Source organism: Syngnathoides biaculeatus, chromosome 20 (genome assembly GCF_019802595.1).
Source record: "Syngnathoides biaculeatus isolate LvHL_M chromosome 20, ASM1980259v1, whole genome shotgun sequence".
Taxonomy (NCBI): domain Eukaryota; kingdom Metazoa; phylum Chordata; class Actinopteri; order Syngnathiformes; family Syngnathidae; genus Syngnathoides; species Syngnathoides biaculeatus.
Genome location: NC_084659.1, coordinates 16413561 through 16431992, shown reverse-complemented (window position 1 = coordinate 16431992; position 18432 = coordinate 16413561). Strand labels below are relative to the sequence as shown.

Sequence of the window (18432 nt, the reverse complement as noted above, 5' to 3'; positions counted from 1 at the left end):
AGTTGAAACTAGCCAACGTGTGTATCTTCTCATTCATCATCCAAAAAAATACACAACGCAGAACTACTACACAGGCAGGGGTGGGATTGAACCTTGGACCTCAGAACCGCGAGGCCTATGATTTACAGTTGCGGTACTGTGCTGCCCATCTTTTTCTAATTTCATAGATTTTTGAAAATGCCCTATGGAGCCACGAGGGTGGTGCTAAAAAGGCTCCAGAGCTGGTGACTTAATCTTGGTCTTGTGCCGTGATTCTAAAAATGGTGTTAACCATGAAAGCTTGTGGCTCGTTGGTTTAGGGGTATGATTCTTGGTTGGGGAGCAAGAGGTCTTGGCTTCAACTCCCGGATGAGCCCCTCTAAAAGGTTGTCATGTGTTATATACCATGTGTCAAAAACATAACTTCTTTTGCTTGGTGGTCTTGTGCAATGATTCTCAATTGTTTCCTGTTACCAGTTCCCCAGTAAAAAAAAAATAAAATAAAATAAATTGAGAATCCCCCTCTTTGAGAGCCCCCCAGAGTACACCTCTATGTCACATTGTATATAAAAGATAATCTGCAATCCTAATAAAACATTCAGGAAAGTGCAAAAGAAAGAAATGTTGATCAATTTACAATAATCAATACATTAATTGTTTGGTATTCATTTTCACTAGGGCAGTGCTAAAAAGCTGCATGTGACACGAGAGCCATGAGAATCCTGGTCAAGTGGCATGATTAAAAAAAATGCCAACAGGTACACCTTGTGGCTTGTGAGTTGGGGCGGGGGCAGGCTTCTTGCTTAGGGTGTGAGACGTCCGAGGTTCAAAGATCTCGATATCTTAAACACTATGAATGTGAAATAGAATGTTACAGAATGGTGTGTAAAGTACCACAAAGCAGACATTTGGATTCACACGAGTATGAAATGGATTCCCTGAGGAAAATAAAACATTCACATTGACCACAACTGCCAGAGGGCCAACATGCAGTAGGGGGCAGGTGCGTTTACACAATTAAATAAAAACCAGACAAGAATGAAAGTCACTGATGGTGTCGTGGTACGCACACCTGACTTTGGTGTGGGCAGTATAGGTTTGATTCTTGCTCAGTGATGGTGTCAATTATGTGCCCTGCACATAAGTGGCAACCAGCTCATAGTGTGCACTGTCTTTTGTGTGATGTTCGCTGGGATGGGCTCCGGCACTCCTGTGACCGTTGTGGGGATAAGTTGCTTAGGATCATTCATACACATCATTGGGAGTGCAAAACCGGAACTACTTTTATTTTCAAACATCCACACTTTTTCACCTCATTCAGAGTGAGAGCAGACAGAAATCCCAACTATAACTACAACGACTATGAATAAAATGCCAACAATGCATTTCTCATTTAACATGCCAGTAAAGTTGCGCTGTCAAGCAGCGAAACAAGATGGCAGCATAATATCGAGGCTCCGCTCAACTTCAAATAAAAACATTTAACTACCCGAATACAAGTGTAAGAGTAACTTTGAAAAATGTCTGAGACCACATCAACGACCAGCGGTAAAAGCTACGGCCGGACTCGTGGCACACAAAAGCCAAAATCTAATCAGCAGCACAGAGAAGAGCACGAGGAGGCCTGTGAAAGCATGGGAGACATGGCGCCTGTGCTAACGGAGCTAAAAGCCCTGCGCTTGGAGTTTGCTTCCAGGTTCGACACCATATACTGCCAATTGAAAGACATGAACAACTCTATCAATGCTTTGGAGCACAGCATGGTTGAGGTCAGGAACAAAGTAGCCCCCAACACAACATGTGTAACTGAAGCCGAGGAGTGGATGTCATCCCTGGAAGATGATTTGGAGGTGGCTAAAGCGGAGCTAGCTACTGCTGCCAAACGCATCGCTCTTTTGGAAACCAAGGCGGATGATTTAGAGAACCGGGGGCGCCGCAAAAATCTCCGTCTGTTTGGCCTACGTGAAAATGCTGAAATGAATCGGTCCTTATTGGAGTTTGTGGAGCACGAGTTACCAACATGGTTGGAACTAGGCGGTGACAGGAGCTTCATTCTTGAGCGTGTGCACCGGACTCTGGCGCGGCCAAAACCAGGGCAAAGTAGAGCTGTGATCATTCAATTTCTGAAGTTTCAAGACAGAGAATTTGTTCCACGCACCGCAAGGCAGCTCAACATTACCCATGAAGAAAAGAAGCTCACATTTGCACCAGATTTGTCGGTTGAAACCATGCGCCAACGCAATGAGTTCAACGTGGTGAGAAAGAAGTTTGTGGAGAAAGGGCTTTACTGTGGATTCCAGATTTACCCCTGCAAGTTGAGAATCCTACATGAAGGAAGAATACAGCTGTTTGTGACGCCTAGAGAAGCTGAGAACCTTTATCAGACAATAACTTGAACGTTATGGTGAGCTTCATGATACACTCTTATATCAGACCTTTATATAAGTTGTGCCCCTCTACCGGTTTTTGGTTTAGCTTATATAGTTATTGCTCAGTGTGTGCTTGGTCAACAATGGTCACTTTTAGTTAGTTTGAACAATTACTTTTTCTTTTGATTTTATTCATTTATTTATTCTTGTGGAGGGGGAAAAAAAGAGTAGTAAGTTTCGGGTATGCTAGACTTGCTATTGTATTATTTATTTATTTTTGGGGCAGGTTGGGTGGATGCCACCATTTATGTTTCTTTCTGTTTTTTTGTTTGCTTGAATAGTTTTACTACCCCTCCTTAAGGTGGATTGGTGTTTGTCCCCATATCTGTTTTATTTAGAGTAAGGGATGGGGATGCTTTATAGATTTTTGTTTATAAAGGTTCATATTGTGTTGTTTAGTTTAAGTTGCACAGACGTTATGTTAATCCAAGTCACTGTTTTGATAATATTGTATTTTGTATGCTTATGGAAAGTACAAGTCATAAAATTGTTGATTTAAAGATTACAAGTTGGAACGTCAGGGGTCTTAAAAATCTTAATAAATTCAAACAGGTTATTAATAGAATTAAATTATTGAATGCTAATGCAGCCCTATGGGGGCACAAACCAGTGCAATCTGTAGGCTGGTCCCAAGCCCGGATAAATGCAGAGGGTTGCGTCAGGAAGGGCATCCGGCGTAAAAACTGTGCCAAACAAATATGAGCGTTCATCTAAAGAATCCCATACCGGATCGGTCGTGGCCCGGGTTAACAACGCCCGCCCCCGGCACTGCTAACCTGCAGGGCGTTGGTGGAAATTCAGCTACGGTGGGTCGAAGACAAAGAAGAGGAGGAAACCGGATCCAGCGTCAGAAGAAAAAGAGGAATGCACAGAGCCTACAACTGAGTGTAGGGACTTTGAATGTTGGGACTATGACAGGAAAAGCTCAGGAGTTGGTTGACATGATGATTAGGAGAAAGGTTGATATTCTGTGCATCCAAGAGAGCAGGTGGAAAGGTAGTAAGGCTAGAAGTTTGGGAGCAGGGTTTAAATTATTCTACCACGGAGTAGATGGGAAGAGAAATGGAGTAGGGGTTATTTTAAAGGAAGAGCTGGCTAAGAATGTCTTGGAGGTGAAAGGGGTATCAGATCGAGTGATGAGACTAAAATTTGAAATTGAGGGTGTTATGTATAATGTGGTTAGTGGCTATGCCCCACGGGTAGGATGTGACCTAGAGTTGAAAGAGAAATTCTGGAAGGAACTAGATGAAGTAGTTCTGAGCATCCCAGACAGCGAGAGAGTTGTTATTGGTGCAGATTGTAATGGACATATTGGTAAAGGAAACAGGGCCGATGAAGAAGTGATGGGTAAGTAAGGCCTCCAGGAAAGGAACTTTGAGGGACAAATGGTGGTGGAGTTTGCAAAAAGGATGGAGATTGCTGGAGTGAATACTTATTTCCAGAAGAGGGAGGAACATATAGTGACCTACAAGAGCGGAGGTAGAAGCACGCAGGTGGATTATATTTTGTGCAGACGATGTAATCTGAAGGAGGTGACTGACTGTAAAGTAGTGGTAGGGGAGAGTGTAGCTCGACAGCATAGGATGGTAGTGTGTAGGATGACTCTGGTGGTGGGTAGGAAGATTAAGAAGACAAAGGTAGAGCAGAGAACCAGGTGGTGGAAGCTGAGAAAGGAAGAATGTTGTGCGGCCTTCCGGAAAGAGGTGAGACAGGCTCTCGATGGACAACCGAAGCTCCCGGAAGACTGGACGACGACAGCCAAGGTGATCAGAGAGACAGGCAGGAGAGTACTTGGTGTGTCATCTGGTAGGAAAGGGGAGAAGGAGACTTGGTGGTGGAACCCCATAATACAGGGAGTCTTACAAGGAAAGAGATTAGCGAAGAAGAAGTGGGGATACTGAGAGGACTGAGGAGAGGCGAAAGGAGTACATCGAGATGCGACGTAGGGCAAAGTTAGAGGTGGCAAAGGCTAAACAAGAGGCATATGAAGACATGTACACCAGGTTGGACACGAAAGAAGGAGAAAAGGATCTCTACAGGTTGGCCAGACAGAGGGATATGAGTGTAAGGATGTGCAGCAGGTTGGGGTGTGATTAAGGATAGAGATGGAAATGTGTTGACTGGTGCCAGTAGTGTGCTAAATAGATGGAAAGAATACTTTTAGAAGTTGCTGAATGAAGAAAATGAGAGAGAAGGAAGAGTTGAAGAGCAAGTGTGAAGGACCAGGAGTGGCAAGATGTTAGTACAGGGTGGAAAGTCACTAAGGCACTACAAAGAGGTATGAAAAAGGAAAAAGCTAGAAGGCAGTTGGTCCTGATGACATACCGGTAGAGGTATGGAAGCATTTTGGAGAGATGGCTGTGGAGTTTTTGACCAACTTATTCAACAGAATACTAGCGGGCGAAAAGATGCCTGAAGAATGGAGGAAAAGGTGTTCTAGCTCCCCTATTTTAAGAACAAAAGGGGATGTTCAGAGCTCAGTGTGGAACTATAGAGGTAATAAATAGTGTTGATGAGCCACACAATGAAGTTATGGGAAAGAGTAGTGGAGGCTAGACTCAGGACAGAAGTAAGTAATCTGCGAGCAACAGTATGGTTCATGCCTAGAAAGAGTACCACAGATGCATTATTTTGCCTTGAGGATGCTAGTGGAAAAGTATAGAGAAGGTCAGAAGGAGCTACATTGTGTCTTTGTGGATCTAGAGAAAGCCTATGGCAGAGTACCAAGAGAGAGAACTGTGGTGCTGCATGCGTAAGTCTGGTGTGGCAGAGAAGTATGTTAAAATAGTACAGGACATGTATGATGGCAGCAGAACACATGGTGAGGTGTGCCTTAGGTGTGACAGAGGAATTTAAGGTGGAGGTGGGACTGCATCAGGGATCAGCTCTGAGCCCCTTCCTGTTTGCAGTGGTAATGGATAGGCTGACAGATGAGGTTAGACTGGAATCCCCCCTGGACCATGATGTTCGCAGATGATATTGTCATATGCAGTAAAAGCAGGGAGCATGCAGAGGAACAATTAGAAAGATGGAGACATGCACTGGAAAGGAGAGGAATGAAGATTAGCCGAAGTAAAACAGAATATATGTGCGTGAATGAGAAAGGTGGAGGGGAAGAGTGAGGCTACACGGAGAAGAGATAGCGAGGGTGAGGACTTCAAATACTTGGGGTCAACAATACAGAGCAATGGAGAGTGTGGTCAGGAGTGAAGAACGGGTCCAAGCAGGTTGGAACAGCTGGCGAAAGGTGTCTGGTGTGTGTATGACAGAAGAGTGTCTGCTAGGATGAAGGGCAAAGTTTACAAAACAGTGGTGAGGTCGGCCATGATGTACGGATTAGAGACGGTGGCACTGAAGAAACAACAGAAGCTGAACTGGAGGTGGCAGAAATGAAGATGTTGAGTTCTCTCTCTAGTGAGCAGGTTGGATTGGATTAGAAATGAGCTCATTCGAGGACAGCCAAAGCTGGATGTTTTGGAGACAAGATTCGAGAGAGCAGACTTCGATGGTTTGGACATGTTCAGAGGCGTGAGAGTGAGTATATTGGTAGAGAAGGATGCTAGGATGGAGCTCCCAGGCAAAAGAGCGAGAGGAAGACCAAAGAGAAAGAAGGTTTTGGATGTGGTGAGGGAAGACATGAGGGCAGTTGGGGTTAGAGAGGAAGATGCAGGAGATAGGCTAAGATGGCAAAAGATGACACGCTGTGGCGACCCCTAACGGGACAAGCCGAAAGGAAAAGAAGAAGAAGAAGAAGTCATACGTATGCGGATCTTTTGTTACGTTATGAGAGACCAATTACATGGCCCGCCCCAAATTATTATCTTTTTTTCGTCGCTGTATACACACCTACCTGTCATTTGGGACCCACAAAGCTCTCGTCCTTTGCACCCGTGCAATCGATTTTTCACGACGAACCGGGTCTCTTACAAACTTATGAAGGGTAATTCCATCCTCCTGAGTGTTCAAGCAATTTCCAACAATGCAACGAGCCGGCATTTTGGCTAACATGAAGGAACAACGAGCTCCCTTCCCGGAGGTAGAACTAATAGAAACAAACGATTCCACTTGAGGCCGGTCCTGCCATGTCCGTCACTTCCTGCTTCTTCTTGAAAACAAATCCCTGAGAGGATTTTCATGACGGGAGTTACAAAAAGCTGTATTTGGCAAAATCATGTTTTGTTGTGAAAAAAAAAAAAAAAAAAAACGCATGGGTCCGTGTCGGCCAAGACCATTTGTTTCCGGGAAACAAGTGCAGGAGTCTCCTCGTTAGTATAGTGGACATTATCTCCGCCTGTCACGTGGAAGACCGGGGTTCGATTCCCCGACGGGGAGTTAAACTATGTCAACTTCTGCCTTTCGTGGGGTTCTTCTTTTTGGAAAGCAGGCCAAGCAGCCTTGTTTCCAAGCAGGAACCTCCCACGTATCAGGCGAATATCACAACTCCAGTTCTCCACAACTGAAACTGCTGCTCATGTTCCGTCAATCAGCAGGACCAACGACTCGCCTCACTTTGTGGAATTACGTCTGTTAACTGTCGTGGCCTGAAAGAGTCAAACATAACAAATCTTGAAACATTTTAACCTTCCAGAAAACACAAAATGAACAAGAAAGTATTTAAAATGACAAAAATATATTAACAAAACATGAATATGGAAAATAATTTGGCAACCCATTAGAGTATAAACTCAAATTTTTAACATAGATTTTTTTAACATTGAAATCCAACACGAAAAAAACATCTTTAAATTTTCTGTGCAATAAATATTCACCCTTAAAAAATATCTGTATGAAAAAATACAGCGTAACACATAGAGCTCTAATTTCTGGACAATGTGAAAATAAATTCCATTCAAGTTCACCTTTTAAAATCTTAAATATTTCTCGAGGTCGCCATTCAAGGTATATACATCCATCCATTTTCTGAGCCACTTATCCTCACAAGGGTCGTGGGACTATTGCTTGAGCCAATCCCAGCAATCTTCAGGGAGGAGGCACGGGACACCCTCAAATGGTTGCCAGGCAATCACAGGACACATAGAAGCAAACAACCACTCACAAACACGTGCAGGGGCAATTTGGTGTTTTTCGGACATGGGAGGAAATGGCAGAATTTGGAGAAAGCCAACGCAGGCACGGGGAGAACATACAAACTGGAAACAGCAACACCGTTGAGGTTTGTATTCATGAAGCAACTGCTGAAAATAGCTGAGAAGCGTGACCATTGCTCAGTCTTCACCACTTTGAGTGTGTTTACCATGGTCACAACTGACATCATTTTCACTTTCACCAATATTCGTCTGTAACGGAAACGACCCCAATGTGAACTAAGAAAATTGAGGGTCCGACTTGCACCACAGAAGTGACTTTTCAATAGCTTAGTCCAGGGACCAAGAACAATGGAAGGGTTCTAAAGCAGATCGACAAGAGACGTGAGTGTCAGAAGTAAAACTCATAATCAGGAATTAAACTAAAATGATCTAGTGCAGCGGGTAGGCACAAATCCTTTGATCCTAACAGTTCTCAATCATGCAGATTTCACAACTGGAACGAATGATGAATATTGAATTGTCTACAGAACTAAGTGGTACCAGTAAGACATGAGGGTGTAGCTCACTGGTAGAGCATTTGACTGCAGATCAAGATGTCTCCAGTTCACCTCTGAATGCCCCCTTCCTGCTCTTTTGTTCAGAGACTGCATGAATTTTTGGTTTTGATCATCTCATGAGCCAAAAAAAAGCCTCCCCTCAAAGATGGGAGAAAACTGCCCAGAGACTTGTCTTGGTTGCCAATTACATCCCCTACTATTGAGTTTATGTAATGGTGTGATCATCGTGTGCTCTAATAGGAACACGATGTGGAAGCGCAGTTTCATTTTGAAAGGCAGCACTTTCTCTGTCATTTATTCTTTTTTGTTCTTTTCAACGTCATTGTGTGTTAAAAATGTTCATTGTAGGGGGAAAATGCCCTTGAATTGTTGGAAGATCTGAGGAACACAGAAAGTAGGCTGCGTGCTTTATTTTGAAGCCATATTTATCGTGTGGTGGGAAGAAATACTTCCTCCTGTATGTGAGATTCCTGGTGAAAGATACACATTTTGTTCTCTTCATGTTTTCATTGTTTTGTTGTAGAATGTGAATATCAGTTAGTTTAAAACGTTTGCAAATCGGGTGTCGTCACAGAGGCACGGTGTTGAATGTGTTTCATTCATTTCAAACATAAACTTGCTCGCTGGAGAAGTAGAGACGTCGAGGTCCGTGTGCATCATTTGTAGGTGGCCATGTGTTTTGTGCAGTGTGAATGAGTGTCAGCAGAAGGCGCGTGTTGACCGTGTTCTTGATGTTGCAGAGTTTTGAGAGTAATTCCCAAGAGAAATCTATGAACATCCATGAATGTGTCTCCTTTACAAAACAGCTATGCCAGTTTATGCAAGTTTTTTCCTATTCTTTTCATCTGTTGCAATGTAAATCAGATGTTATTTGTTTTTGTGATATATTTCTTGTTGTTTGTGAGACTGCTGAGTGGAAGAGTTTGAGAGTAATTGTGAAGAGATATCTGTGAACATCTGTGAATCTGTCTCTTTTATAATACAGAGAGAAGATTAAACCAGGTTGAGACCAGCTAACGTGCGTGTCGTCTCATTAATCATCCAAAAAAAATGCACAACGCAGAACCACTACAGAGGCAATGGGAGAACATGAAATCTCTCCACAGGGAATGAAACTTGCACCTCAGAACCGTGAGGCAAATGATTTATAGTTGCGATACCGTGCTGCCCATCAGCTCTCCTTTGGCTTGTTGGTCTTGTGCAATGTTTCTCAATTGTTTCCCGTTACAAGATCCCCAGAAAAAAGAAAAAAAAAATCAGAGCCCGCCAGAGTACACCTCAATGTAACATTGTATATAAACATATAATGTAATCCTAATCAAACATTAAGGAAGCAAAAATGAATGAAATGTTGCTCAATTTACAATAAATAATACTGCCAGAGGGCAACACATTCAGTAAGGGCAGGTGCGTTTACACAATTAAATAAAAACCAGATGAGACTGAAAGTCAGATTAGACTAGTTGTACACACACTCCTGACTTTGATGTGGGCAGCATAGTTTGATTCCTGCTCAGTGATGGTGCCAATTATGACCCCTGTGACTGACTGGCAATCAGCTCATCGTGTGCACTGTCTTTTGTGTGTGTTAGCTGGGATGGGCTCCAGCACTCCTGTGTCCGTTGTGGGGATAAGTGGCTAAGAAAATGGATGGATCATTCATACACATAATCGGGAATGCAAAACCGGAGCTACTTTTGTTTTCCACACGTGCACACTCTTTTTTCACACCCATGACTACAACGATTATGAATAATAAACCCACTGTGCATTGCACATTTAACATGCCAGTAAAGTGTATCCCTTTCCTGGCCAACAGAAGCCGAATTCTCCTCGGGGGACCAGCGGTTCAGAACCACAGACGAAAAAGAGTTCGCTTGATCTCTGCGTGGGGTTTGTTCGACCATTTTGGTTTCCCTCCATGCCATGAAAACATCAATGGTAGATTATTTTAGTAGTTTTTTTTTTTCTTATTTAAGATTAAGAGTTATCATCATCATCTACCTTTTTTCCCTTTTTAAGTAGTTTAATTAAACACTTCAACCGGGAATGAAAGGAGAGTGTAAATGAAGTGCGCAGTGCTGTACATGAATGGCTTTAACTCTGAAACTGGAAATTAAAGATTATCTAGAAAATATTCAACTAAGTTCCTTAAACGCTGGAACAGAAATGGACACAATTTCAAATGATCCTACTTTGCCTGACAATGGCAGTTGGGGGTCGAAGGATTGGACTTGAGAGGTGAGGTGGGGGGGCTGAGAGGTGAGGTCTGCAGCCAGACTCTCTCAAGTGCACGAGGACCAGGAAACCAAGAAAAAGGAAAGGAAAAGCAAACTGAGCGTCCGGGCAGCTGATTGCTACAAAGATTTTGTTGTTTTTGTGTCTCAACACTAATTCCTCTTGAGTGTTGTTTTGATTTCTGTTATTTGCCTGAACTTAACTTTCCAAGGAAAGTCAGACCTCAAAACTTGTTTCTTCTGAATGAGAATGAAAGAAGAGAATAGAGTGTCATGTATTTTTTTTTTTTGCAGTCAAACGACAAGGTATTTTCCAGTACAGCAGTTATCCCATTTGTCCTGTGCTTCGTTCCTTCCTGTCTTGTTTTTACTTCTTTCTTTTTCTCCTTTATTCATTGCTTCCTCCAATCCTTGTTTTCTTTGTTCCTTCCCTTCCTTGTTCCAATGTTTTTTCCTTCTTACCTTTTTCACAGTCTAGTTCAATCAATCATTTCATGTAGACACGAAATTATTGGGAAACAAGGCATGCATAACTTTGTGTATTTCGGGACCAGTACTAATTTATAACATTTGCCCACTGGAGACTTTTTGAATAGAGCTCGTGCACGTGACGTAACAATTTGCATGGCGCCAAATTGACAGTCAAATCTAGCTGCTCTGTCAATTTTTCTCAAATGGTATGTCATTACTTTTGATACCAAACATTAACATTTAATAAAAGCTTCTTGACCACTTCGATTCTCACTGGCAAACTTGTTTCTGAGCCCATGACTTGAAGAATTTCAAACTGAGGAGGAAAATTGATTCTCAACAGTGTGTTTTCTCATGAGTCATTTGCTTTTTCTCGCTAAAGTTTTCCCACACAGAACATTTCCATTGATTTTTATCAGTATGACATCACATTTGGACTTTTTAATCATATCATCATCAGAGTGAGGAGAAAGTGACCTAATATCATCACTATCTGATCGTGGAGTGAAGAGGCCGTCTGCTTGTGATCATCCACAGTGCCCAAATTTGAAATTTTTCACTTTGGCCTTGTCACTTCGGTCATTTCTTGTTTTGTTTTGCCAGAGTTTTTTGTTTTGGGGGATTCCAATGGATAAAAGACATTTTAATTCTTTTTAATGGGGAAAATGGATTTGTTGTATAAGCAAATGGAGCCAGCCTCACTGTTGGATGTACATTTTATTCACAATCACAAATACATTTGACCACCAAAAGTAAGATTCTTCCAATCTGTTTCAAACCATCATTCACTTAATTGATATTTGACACCACTAAAGCATTGGGCAAAAAGCATGCATGCTCAAGAAAATTTATATTATCGGGACATTTTGGATCAACAAAGTCAAACATGAAAAAGCATGGTTAACTGGTCTGGGAAAAGGAATGTACCATATTATGAAATGGCAGTAATTGGTCATTTTATTCATCATTGCTCTCAGATAGAACCCCCTTACCTTCAACATTTAAACTTTTCAAGAAATTAAATGGAAAAAACACCTTCTTAAGATCAGCTTTCTAAACACCACATTGTATAAGTTGGTAGTGTATCATATATTGTTACATCGCATGAACAACAGCTCATACCCCGAAATATTGTTGCCTCACACATCTACTGTGCTTTTTTTGTTTCAAGCAAATTTATGGAATGGGATGATCAGGATGTCATCATAAAAATGACACAAACACTGCAGATTAAGGATCCCATCCTTGCAAGCCTCACGCAAGAAAGGTCGTCACCGGTCATCAACAAAATATATGCAGACATTTCCACTCAAGGCAGCTTCATACGATGAAAAGGAGCCTGGGAACACCCTGAACTGGTTGCCAGCCAATGGCAGGGCACATGGAGACAAAGAGCCACAGTCGCAATCACACCTCGGGGCAATTGAGTGTCCAATTAATGTTGCATGTCTTGGGAATATGGGAGGAAACTTGAGTGCCAGGAAAGAAAAACTTCCACACGCACAGGAAGAACATGCAAACGCCAAACAGGCGAGGCTGGGATTGAATCCTGGTCCTCAGAAATGTGAGGCCAACATTTCACAGCGGCACCCACCGTGCCGCCCAATTCATACATATTTGTCTTAACTTCCACACTTTTTTAATTTTGTCATGAACATTATTGCAGTTACAGGACAGTTATTGCAGTGTTAATGTTTAATTGAAGAAAATACTCATGACTCTAATTGTTCATAAATTAGAGTTTCAATGTTTATTTATGAAATAAAACAATATGATGATGTGGGGAGTGACATGAATGTTGCTTTTCATCACTATCCAAAAGCGGTTGGGATGGTATTCTGGATCAAATATTAATGAATTATATTTAGGAATGCAGTAAAATGTTGAGATGATTCACTTGATTATGATAATGCAGATCAAATCTTTCAGTTTCACTGGTGTCTCGCTGAGCATCCTGCAGGGGTTCAGCCTTGTTGCCATGGTGACATATTTAGAAAGACAACCTTGGCAGCCTTCAACAGCCGTGATCGTATAGTGGTTTATACTCTGCGTTGTGGCCGCAGCACCCCGGTTTGAATCCGGTCACGGCAGGGATGAATCTGTGAAGCTAATTTTTATAGTCCTTATGGTTTGATATTTGCATGAATCCCTTTAGAATTACAAAAATAAATGAACTAAAGACAATTATGGAAGTAATTAAATTGCCATCACAGTACGAATTCAAATTTCTAGCATGGAATTTTTTTAACACTGAAATCCATGTAAAAAACGTGTGTATGTGTATGTGATTTATTTGTGTGATACAGGCAAAATAAGTATTTGAACACCTGTCTATCAGCTAGAAACCTGACTCTCAAAGACCTGCTAGGCCGCCTTGAAAAGTCCACCTCCACTCCATGTATTATCCTGAATCAGATGCACCTATGTGAGGTCGTTTCCTGCATAAAGACATACTTCATGATTCAATTGATGCATCTCTGTATGTAATTACTTTAAAATGGCAGATGCGGATGATAAAGGAGTTCTCGAGGTATCAGAAAAAATATATATATTTTTGTGACCTAACCTTCAAAGAAGACATTTCAGGTGAACATACCAAAAACATCATTCTGAACTGGCTTTGATACCACGTGCAAAATACACAACCGAGATAGCCAGGAGTTGAACCTAGAATCTTCTGATCCGTAGTCAGATGCATTATCCATTGCCCAAACAGCCCCTCCGAAAACTGCAGTTTCTGCAAACCCATGTATACAATTTTCACTGTCCCCACACCCACCAAAGAACAGCATCGAAAAAGGCGACTTAGGGGCTTTATACCTGCTGTGACCCGGAATGAACAAGGATTGCGTGGCAACAAAGCAGAGAATTAACCACGACGCGATCACAGCTTTGTGGAAACTGCCACGAAAGTTGGACGTATAAAAGCTGTTGGCTGCAGTGAGAATGCTTCACGATCCAGGACTGTCTCAAGTCAGATCGTCTCGTTGTGAGGATGCGGTGATTTCATTGGCACGGCCAAGTTCGTCTCCGGGTTGACAGGCAAATTCTTCAACTTGTTTTTTCAAGTGATGATCAAGATTGACAATTCTGTGGATTCACCTGTTTATTTAGCAAAAACATCGACTTCAGCAATATATATGGATACTCTATGCCAAGTATCTCTAATGTTTCCATATACTTTCATTTATTATGACCTTCTAAATGTTTAACGGTATCGGACAAACTCTGGGTGTCGTGCTATAAGACGTATTTTTGTTTCGTCTCAACGGACTTGGCATTGAGCAATGCTTTGTTTGACTGGCAATATGGTGACGTAAACAAAAGTCACATGTTTTTATGACGGCGTGAAAGTGGACAAGAGAATATAAACATGAGTCAGAGGGCTTAGGGCACAGTGCAGTAGTTTCCATAGTGTAGTGGTTATCATATTTGCGTCACACGCAAAAGGTCCCCGGTTCGAGACCGGGTGGAAACAGACAGTGTTTTGTTGCTTGCTTGTAACAGAGCTGTTGTTGAATGGAAGAAAAGAAGAAGGAACACACAACAAAATGAGGAAGGAACGGAACAGAAATGACAAAGAGGAAAACGGGAAGGAAAGAAATAAGGAAGGAAGCAAAGAATGAATTGAGGAAGAAAATGATGGGAAAAAGGTTGGAAGGAAGGAGGAAAAAATACTGGAACAAGGAAGGGAAGGAAAGAAGGAAGGAAGAAAGAAAACAAGGATTGGAGGAAGGAAGGAAGGACGGGGCAAACGAGATAAATGCTGCACTGGAAACTACCATGTTGTTTGACTGCAAAAAAAAAAAAAAAAAAAATACACGAAACTATTTCAGAAAAAAAGTCATTTCATTCTCATTCAGAAGAAACAAGTGTTCAGGTCTGACTTTCATTGGAAATTTAAGTTCACGTGAAAAACAGAACTCAAAACAACACTAGAGGATTTTGTGTTGAGACACAAAAACAAAATCTTCTTCTTCTTTTTCTTTCGGCTTGTCCAGTGATGGGTCACCACAACGTGTCATCTTTCTCTATTTAAGCCCATCTCGTGCATCTCCCACTCTAACCCCAAATGCCTTCATGTCTTCCCTCACAACGTCCCATCAACCTTTTCTTTGGTCTTCCTCTCAATCTTTTGCCTGGCAGCTCCATCCTAAACACCCTTCTACCAACATACTCACTCTCTCGCCTCTGAACATGTCCAAAACATCAAAATATGCTTGCTCTCTCACCTGGTCTCCAAAACATCCAACTTTGGCTGTCCCTCTAATGAGCTCGTTTTCTAATCCTATCCAACCTGTTCACACCAAGCAAGAACCTCAGCATCTTCATTTCTACAACCTCCAGTTCTGCTTCCTGTTGTTTCTTCAGGGCCACCGTCTCTAATCCGTACGTCATGGCCGGCCTCACCACTGTTTTATAAATTTTGCCCTTCATCCTGACGGATACTCTTCTGTCACATAGAACACCAGACACCTTCTGCCAACTGTTCCGCCCCGCTTGGACCCATTTCTTCACTTCCTTGCAACAGTCTACATTGCTCTGTATTGTTGACCCCAAGTATTTGAAGTCGTCCACCTACGCTATCTCTTCTCCCTGGAGCTTCACTCTTCCTCCTCCGCCCCTCTCATTCACGCACATATATTCACTTTTACTTCGGCTAATCTTCATTCCTCTCCTTTCCAGTGCGTACCTCCTCTTCCCATCAACTCCATGATAAAATAATTTAAACACTGCACCTAAACGTCGAGCCTTACTCTCATTCCACTTGCCTCTTTGGATGCACAATATATCAACCATTCTCCTAATCATCATGTCAACTAACTCCTGAGCTTTTCCTGTCATATTCCCAACATTCAAAGTCCCTACATACAGCTGTAGGTTTTGTGCCTTCCCCTCCTCTTTTTCTGACTAAGCCGCTTTCTTTCTCTTTTTTGTCTTCAAACTACATTATCTGAATTTCTACCTATGCCTTGTAGATTAACATTTCCCGGTGTGGGTGTAGGAGTCCGGGAGAAAAGGATCTCTACAGTTGCCAGACAGAGGGATAGAGATGGGAAGGATGTGCAGCAGGTAAGGGTGATTAAGGATAGAGATGAAATGTGTTGACTGGTGCCGGTAGTGTACTAAATAGATGGAAAGAATACTTTGAGAAGTTGATGAATGAAGAAAATGAGAGAGAAGGAAGAGTTGAAGAGGCAAGAGTGAAGGACAGGAAGTGGAAATGATTACTAAGGGGGAAGTCAGAAAGGCACTACAAAGGATGAAAAATGGAAAGGCAGTTGGTCCTGATGACATACCGTAAGGTATGGAAGCAATTTGGAGAGATGGCTGTGGAGTTTTTGACCAACTTATTCAACAGAATACTAGCGGGCGAAAAGATGCCTGAAGAATGGAGGAAAAGTGTTCTAGTTCCCATTTTAAGAACAAAGGGGATGTTCAGAGAGGTGTGTGGGAACTATAGAGAATAAAGTTGATGAGCCACACAATGAAGTTATGGGAAAGAGTAGTGGAGGCTAGACTCAGGACAGAAGTAAGTATCTGCGAGCAACAGTATGGTTTCATGCCTAGAAAGAGTACCACAGATGCATTATTTGCCTGAGGATGCTCGTGGAAAACTACAGAGAAGGTCAGAAGGAGCTACTTGTGTCTTTGTGGATCTAGAGAAAGCCTATGACAGAGTACCAAGAGAGGAACTGTGGTACTGCATGCGTAAGTCTGGTGGTGGCGAGAAGTATGTTAAAATAGTACAGGACATGTATGATGGGCAGCAGAACAATGGTGAGGTGTGCCTTAGGTGTGACAGAGGAATTTAAGGTGGAGGTGGGACTGCATCAGGGATCAGCTCTGAGCCCCTTCCTGTTTGCAGTGTTTAATGGATAGGCTGACAGATGAGGTTGACTGGAATCCCCTTGGACCATGATGTTCGCAGATGATATTTTCATATGCAGTGAAAGGCAGGGAGCACGCAGAGGAACAATTGGAAAGATGGAGACATGCACTGGAAAGGAGAGGAATGAAGATTAGCCGAAGTAAAACAGATATATGTGCGTGAATGAGAAAAAGTAGAGGGGGAAGAGTGAGGCTACAGGGAGAAGAGATATCGAGGGGGGACGACTTCAAATACTTGGGGTCAACAATACAGAGCAATGAAGAGTGTGGTCAGGAAGTGAAGAAACGGGTCCAAGCAGGTTGGAACAGCTGGCGAAAGGTGTCTGGTGTGTTATGTGACAGAAGAGTGTCTGCTAGGATGAAGGCAAAGTTTACAAAACAGTGGTGAGGCCGGCCATGATGTACGGATTAGAGACGGTGGCACTGAAGAAACAACAGGAAGCTGAACTGGAGGTGGCAGAAATGAAGATGTTGAAGTTCTCGCTCGGAGACCAGGTTGGATAGATTAGAAATGAGCTCATTAGAGGGACAGCAAACTGGATGTTTTGGAGACAGATTCGAGAGAGCAGACTTCGATGGTTTGGACATGTTCAGAGGCGAGAGAGTGAGTATATTGGTAGAGGAATGCTGAGGATGGAGCTCCCAGGCAAAGGGCGAGAGGAAGACCAAAGAGAAGGTTTATGGATTTGGTGAGGGAAGACAGAGGGCAGTTGGGGTTCGAGAGGAAGATGCAGGAGATAGGCTAAGATGGCAAAAGATGACACGCTGTTGCGACCCTAACGGGACAGCCGAAAGGAAAAGAAGAGAAGAAGAGTGTAGGAAGTCCGGCCACAATCTAACTGTTGTAGAATTCGCATGATGACGCTCATATATGTTTGGCACAGTTTTACGGCCGATGCCCTTCCTGACGCAACCCTCTGCATTTATCCGGGCTTGGGACGGCCAACAGGCAGCACAATAATGTGCTGCCCAACTGGATGCAGATAATAAAAAAGAAGCAATCAAATAAATAAAGTTACCCTACCTACTCTCTATATTAAAGTTAAGGTCAAATGAAAGCAATCACAATAAACACAGTCAGCACATAGGTACACAAATCACATACTACCTATGTAAAATATAAAGGATATGGCGATTTAGAGGATACGTGGATGGAGGGGATTCAAATCACAATGGCCGTCACTCGTCTTCATGGTTGAGTCGATGATTGATTTTTGGTCCTCATTGTATATTCAACGTAGGCAAACGTTAGCAAGCACGGGAGGATAACTTGGGCGAGCAGCTTCGTTGCGAACGATATGAGCACCAATTTGAGTACTAAGATAACACTTGTTAAATTTCTCAAGTCCTCACGTTCGATGTTTCTTCAACATCCACAAATTGATCACAAACGCGTCTTGTTGTTAACATGCTAAGGTAAGGAATATGAGGCCTATAAGCAAGTTTATGTTGGTGTTTCCACTTGCAACACAACGTCTCCACTTCTTCAGCCAGTGAGTTAATGTTTGAATTAATGAACACATGCAACACCGTGCGTCCTCTGTGACGACAACGCTTTGCAAACGTTTAAACTAATTTATATTCACATTCTACAACAAAACAATGAAAACATGAAGAACAAAATGTGTATCTTCCACCAGGAATCTTACAAACAGGAGGAAGTATTCTTCACATTCTACAACAAGACAATGAAAATGAGTGGAGGAGAACAAAAATATGAACCTTCCACCAGGAATCTCACAAGAGAAAGTATTTTTTCCCGGCATACGTTAAGTGTGGCTTCAAAATAAAGCAAGCAGCCTACTTCCTGTGTTTCTCA

General features: G+C 42.4%; 2 non-coding genes across 2 annotated transcripts; both read left to right on the top strand.

Moving 5' to 3' along the window:
• Positions 1 to 6668: 6668 nt before the first annotated feature.
• Positions 6669 to 6740, top strand: trnad-guc (transfer RNA aspartic acid (anticodon GUC)). The gene has a single exon. It is a non-coding gene; the product is annotated as a tRNA-Asp (tRNA).
• A 7386-nt stretch (positions 6741 to 14126) lies between these two features.
• On the top strand, positions 14127 to 14199 carry trnav-cac (transfer RNA valine (anticodon CAC)). The gene has a single exon. It is a non-coding gene; the product is annotated as a tRNA-Val (tRNA).
• The last annotated feature ends 4233 nt before the right edge of the window (positions 14200 to 18432 follow it).